We start from the raw sequence: 6,721 nt of genomic DNA, 5'->3' as shown, positions 1-6,721 counted from the left end.
GATCGTAGGACTATTTTTGAAGTGGGTAATGGCAGTCGCTGTATTATCTCCACCTTGTGAGAGTCGGAGGATGATCCCTCTGGAGAAATGGATACTCCTCGAAAGGTGACCCGTTCTTTTACTAATTGAGCCTTACGGGGATTCACCTATACTCCCGCCTGAGCCAACAATGTCAAAAGTTCATGCAAAAGGGACAGATGCTCCTCCATGCTGTCGGTTGCCAGCAGTCGGTCGTCTATGTACTGCAACAAGCAGGTAGGGCGGGAAAAGTCTTTCAAAATTGCAGCCATTCTTTTGTGGAATATCGTGGGGGCATTGTGGAACCCCTGCGGCAGGCATGTCCAGGTGTAGCTCTGGTCCTTAAATGTGACCGCAAATTTGTACTGGTCTTCCCTCTTAACAGGGATACTCCAGAATCCATTGGCGATGTTGAGGGTCAAGAAGTACTTGGAACCAGCAGGAATTTGAGATAATATGCTGGGAGTTTCTTTTACTACCGGTGAGCAGGCTGGTGTTACAGAATTTAACTTTCTGTAATCAATAGTCACTCGCCAGCTGTTATCAGGCCATGTGGGTGAATTGATTGTGAAAGTGCCTGTCCGAAGAACATCCTGCTCGACTAGGGATTTTATGGTGTCTCGGATGTAAGGGTGACTCTCCCTTGGGATGGAGTACTGTTTAGTGAATGAGTGGTGGGGGGGGGGGGGGTTCCGTCAACAGATTCCTCGCCTGCCATTTTTCCACAGTCATGCTTGCATGTGGCAAACACCGCTAGGTGTTCCTGAATTAGTTTTGCCACAGCTTCATTTTCACTCCCCGGAGCGTCATACTCAGATGGCTTTTTAATAGCTAAAACCGAGTATCTGAAATTTCTATCACTCCTGCCTTATCTCTCAATCCCATCCAAACACAGTTCTGATTATAATCTATCACCATGCCATACTGATCCAATACATCAGTCCCTACAATTCCCATTCCGTCAAGGGTGGTCATCAGCATCGGAGCTGGGACCTTACAGGTGAGGCCTCCCAACTGAAGTTCAGTGACCTTCCCTGTATACATGGTGGTTCTATCACCATTAAACTCTTTAAGGGTCATACAACCCTTGCCCGCTGCTGCATGGCGTTCAGGGTACAGGGTGTGGATGAGCCAGTATCGATAAGCGTAATCTGCTGTCTGTCTCCTTTTAAGACAACAAGGACTATTGGTCTCCCACTACCATCATGTCGGAACCCCATTTCCGACCACTCTGTCATAGGGTTGATCCTTGAATGGGTCCCTCTAATGAATGTACATCGGGGATTGTGTGCACTGGTAAAAGATTTTGCATCCTCCCTGTGGCAATTTTGGGTTTAATATGAGGGTTATCAACTTGTCCAATTATTGATCTGTCCCAGAGGGCTTGGATTCATCCTTCTTTAGAAGGGTTACTAACTGAGCCAATTGTTGTTCCATCCCAGAGGATTTGGGTTCGTCCCTCCGAGGTATCTATGCACTGCATCATGCAACCATGATCATATCGAATGGTGGTGCAGGCTCAAAGGGCCGAATGGCGGACTCCTGCATCTATTTTCTATGTTTCTTTATTCAGTGCCGGTCTGGGTCTGCTGTAATCTTTTGCTAAGTGGCCTACCTTCTTACAATTAAAGCACTGTCCTTTAAAGGGGTAGTTTTGAGATCTCTCCACCATTGACACTGGTTTATTTGCAGTGGGTGGTGACTTCACCTTTAACTGGTCTTTTATATCTCCAGGCTATTAGAGCGCTGGTCTCTATATCTGTCCACTGATTGGTGGGCCTCATGACTATGCCCAGGGTGGTTTTAACTAAAGGGTGGAGTTGGGTCAGGAACATCGATTTAAATTGTTCCTGATTCTTTCCTACTTTAGCATTTGCGGGTGCCTGGTTCTGGGTAAGTTGATAGATATCGTACAGACGATTATTGAAGGCTCCAGGGGTCTCTTCTGGGTGCTGCTTGGTCTGATTAAGTAGAGCCACAAAATTCAAGTTTTGGATTCCTTAAATGGTTTAGGATCTCGATCATGAGTACATCGGCAGCTGTGCCAGGCTGGTGGACTGTGTCTGGCAGATTATCTTTTAGGGAAGTGGAACAGGTCAAGATGAAGACTCATGTTAAATCTCTCTCTCCCAACTCTGAGTGACCTCTCCTGAAATTTATACTTCCTATTCACTTCCAGTGGGTCGTCCCCATCATTAATGGGCCCCAACTCATGGATACACGCTGTGGTGTCAGCACCAGATATGGGCCGTGAGTCGGTATGGTTACTCGCGATGTGACCATGCGTATTACGTTGTAAAGAAGTGGTTACTATGGCTATGATTGGCTCTTGTGTCTACAAGGTATTCCATCCTACACCACCACCACCCTGGGGATTATACTGACTGTCACCTTCTTCCCAATCTATCTCCCCCTCGTCCCCTTCTTCTGTCTCTGTTATGGCTCCCCGTGTTACTGCGGATACCAGGACCTTCTACTCCCCTAACTTACTTTTTAGCCTCGCTATTTCTAGTTGGCACTGGGAGTGATCTGCCTCCCTATGTGGCTTCTTAATTCTTTCTCAATGCACCCCTAGCATCTTCTATCTCTTGCTGGAGCCCCACATTTTCCAATTTATATATACTTTTTTAACTCAAATTTGTTTTCATTTGCTTCAACGACGGTGCAGTGGCATTTAAATTAGAGAGGCTTTGTTGTTGTAGCAATGAAGCTGTCTGTTCAGCCCCTCTTTCTAATTGTCTAATACTGTGGTTTAATTGACCAATTTCTTGTCTTAAATGATGTATTTCTCCCTGTTATACCTGCTTCACAAGTTGGGGGCCTTCCTTTTGTTGTTTTATAACTTGAATCTCTTTTACTTGCAATTCTTTTAAATCCTGTATCTCTTTTGCCCTTTGTTCTTTTAAATCTTGGATCACTTTGGCGTCCTGCCTCATTAATTCCTCATCTCTCCGGACGCAATAAAATGCACTGAATGCCAAGAGACCATTTGCCCGTTTTGGCCTTAGCTCTCTCCCTGATCCACTTTCTCCTGGATAAATGCCATGAGCTCCCCAAAGGACACATGTTGGCCCTTATGGAAGTACAGTGTCCGTGCCTGTAACTCTTCTGTCTGTTATGGACACCATTTTGGATAACTTCTCCTGCTGAACTACATTTTCTTTTGTTGGCTTTCTGTTCATGACTGATCCCTTCGTCCTTTGTCTTTTGAATTTAACTATTGGTGGGTCCCCACTTAAACAGTTACAACTAGCGAGACGACTGCTGCTTAAGATGCAACTCTCCCGATCTGTTTAACCGTTTATAGTTTATGCTTCGCAACATGGGTTAGAATCGTAACTCCCAAAATTTCCAATTGTTCAAAAGAATCAACAGCTGTCTTGCCAGATCCCAGACGAGCTCCAATTTGTAAGATCTATCAGAGAAACAGCAGTCGTCAGCTAGCCTACGGATCGACTTAGTTACAACAGATACGATGTTACAATAATGATTTATAAAAAGGTATATGTCACTTCCCTCTGGCAAAGCACACAGCCTGCTCCTTTGTCCATAGCGAGGTCCTGTCTTTTGCCGTGTGCTTAAGCCAAAGATTGTTCTGTCTCTTTTCTTGAGTTTTTATACCTCTTATGGCCATTGTTTCTCAGGAAGCCGCAGGATTGGATCTTGGTCCAGGGCAGTTCCTTATTGGCTCTCCTCACACATGTCTATCTGGAGGACCCGGTGCCATCCCTTGATTAGTTTAATGGCTTTCCAATTAATACAAACAACATGCTGGAAGTCTGAGAGCTTCCATTTTGTCTCTTTCAAAACTGTCTTTATATAATCTCAACATTTATACATACAGAATCAATTTTGTCATTAATAAACAAACACTTTTATTCTTACAGGACTTGACACGATAGATGGAAGGATGTAAGAATTTTGTACTTTTCAATGAGATTACCTCTCATTCTTCTAAACTCGAGAATATAGGCCTACTTGATGTAATCTCTCCTCATAGGACAATCCCCCCCCCCCCCCCCTCAGGAATCAGTCTGGTGAACCTTCGTTGCACTCTTTCAATGGCCAGTATATCCCTCCTTACGTAAGGAGACCAAAACTGTACACAATTCGCCAGGGCTCTATATAATTGCAGTAAGATGTACTCAAGTCGTCTTTTATAATAAAGACAAGAGTTAAAGGCCAACATATCATGCTGGTGATGTATTTGCTGTAATTGTAGGAAAGGAAACACAGGGTAGTTTCCATGGAGCTGGACAACAGAGGGGAGGGGAGGTGATGATATGGTTGACAATGCCATCATCTGCCAAGTGCTGCGGAGAGGTGGAAGAGGACAATGCAGAGGATGCCATTCTTGATTTTGCCTTGGGTAGTTTTGATTCTGAGAACAGGGCAAAAGCCAGACTGAAGGGATTCAAACAGGCCATTTTGCAAAAGGTGGGCATGGATCTGGGCAGCACTAACATGTTTGAGGTTAAGGGTTGAGATTTGAGGTCGTGGTTGGGTAAATGGATCAAGGATGGATATTTTGAGGAGCAGGGTGAGGATGGTGGTTTTGAAAGGGAGTGGGTTGGCAATTGAGGAAAGGAAGCCAAGATGATTTGAGCTAGCACAAGGGTCAGAAAAGGTGAGCAAGTGTTTACGAGTTGAGTAGGGTGGTAAACAAAGTAACACGAGGCTCTAATATGTACCAACAGAGTTGCTTTTATTTTTAAAAAAACAATTTTACTGCATTTCAAAAAATGTTAATTGTACAATATCAGGTCTGAAAATATAGTTTACAAATGCAAAATAATCTGGCTTTACTTAACAAGTGTTGCTTGCAACTACACAATACAACAGTATAGTGATTATTGTACTAGACTAGCAAACCAGAGGTTGACTCTTCAAATGAATGGCAAATTATGAAACTGAGTTCAATAAATCTGGCTATTTGTGGGCTGGCACTAAAAATAAATAACCACAAATATCTTATTTTGTTATAAAAACCCAATGTATTCCTTCAGAGAAGGAAACCTTCCAGCTCTACCCCGTTTACACGGGACTAGCCCACAGTACATGACTCTTGCTGCTCTCTGAAGTGTTCAACATCATCACCTTCTCAGGGTAATAAAACTTCACTGTTGCCCAAATCTAAATTTTAAAAATCTAAGCAATAACCACTTTCAATTATTGACAAAACTAGCAAGTCGAGCTTTTTTTTCGAACCTCAGTTCCAAAACACTTCACTTCTCAAAAGTTGGATCGCTGATATTTTGAGAAATCTACTTAACGTGAAATAATTATTTGCAGAGGTCAAGGAGAGCTAAAATAGAAAACGAGGTTAGGATAGCAGGAAATATTGAAAGAAATGTCAAGCATTTTTTATTAATGAAGCCGCAGACAGCAGCAGGTAAGAAAGGAAATGGTCTATTGAAAGATCCTAAAAGTGATACATCATCAAATACTTAAAGGATGTCAAGTGTACTAAATGAGTTCTTTCTTGTGTTCAGGGAGATCGTCACGCACAGTCTCCTCAGCACACAAGTTGAATTTCGAGTGGAGGAAGTACTCAAAGAAATAGAAATTTCAGATAAGCTGATCACGGACAGGCTGAGGAGGTTAAAGGCAGACGAGGCACCTGGCCCGGATTAGCTTTTCTGAAGGTACTTGAAGAACTGATTCACAACAGACATGATTGATTTTGCTAATCATTAGAAATCAGTAGTAGTGGCCAAAGATTGGAAAGTAGCTGACTGAACAACAATCTTTAAAAAGGCCAGGGACAATCCAGGAAATTACAGGCCAGATTCTGATGTGGATTGAAAATGATCTAAATCAGAGAAAGCAAAGTGGTTATGAATGGAGCTGCCAATATGGTCAATGCTGGGCCCATTGCTGTTTACAGTGTACATGATTCGGAGCTGGGTGCAGAAACAAAGCCGTGTAAGATTGCAGATTAAACCAATTCGAGGGAGGAAGTGTTTCATTACGGGGATCAAGCCAGATGAAATATAAAGAACATCTGGCAAAATGGGCCGATGAGAGTGGCAAATGCGAGGTAATGAGATGAGAAGGGAAATAAACAGTAGGGAAAATAAACCAAATGGTTCTAGGCTATTGGCCAACACAAGAGAAGGATGGGGATGGTGGTGAATAGCTCACCTAAACCACAGTGTGCATCAATATTGAGGAAAGCTAACCAGACACTCAGATATACAGCTAGAGGGGAAAAGCACAATTGCCAGGAGTCTGTACAAGGCACTGGCACGGCCACACCTGGAGCAGTGTGCACAATTTTGCTCACTATACTGCAGCAAGAATATCTAGCCATTGGTGTCCGTGTGTAAAAGGCAACCAAATTCAAAACTATCTCAAGATATCCAAGCAATGAGGAAAGGTTGAGGATCCTGGAATTATTTTCTCCCAGAGAAGGGGACTTGGGAGATATTATTTCCAGTATTCAAGATTCTTAAGGGAATACATCAATGGAACAACAACACTTTGCATTTATATAGCGCTTTTAACATTGTAAAACACCCCAAGGCACTTCACCGGAGCGTTATCAGACAAAATTTGACACTGAGCCACATGAGATATACCCTGATAATATATTCAAAATTGCCATAAACCCTAGAGCCGGCGACAGATACAAGCTGAGAAATGAAAGATGCGCAGACAGGTTAAATTTAACTACATTTCACATGTGAATAAACTACCCAGG

Source organism: Pristiophorus japonicus, chromosome 5 (assembly GCF_044704955.1).
Source record: "Pristiophorus japonicus isolate sPriJap1 chromosome 5, sPriJap1.hap1, whole genome shotgun sequence".
In the NCBI taxonomy this organism is placed as follows: Eukaryota; Metazoa; Chordata; class Chondrichthyes; family Pristiophoridae; genus Pristiophorus; species Pristiophorus japonicus.
The sequence above is the reverse complement of the archived record's forward strand: the minus strand, read 5'-3'. Positions refer to the sequence as shown.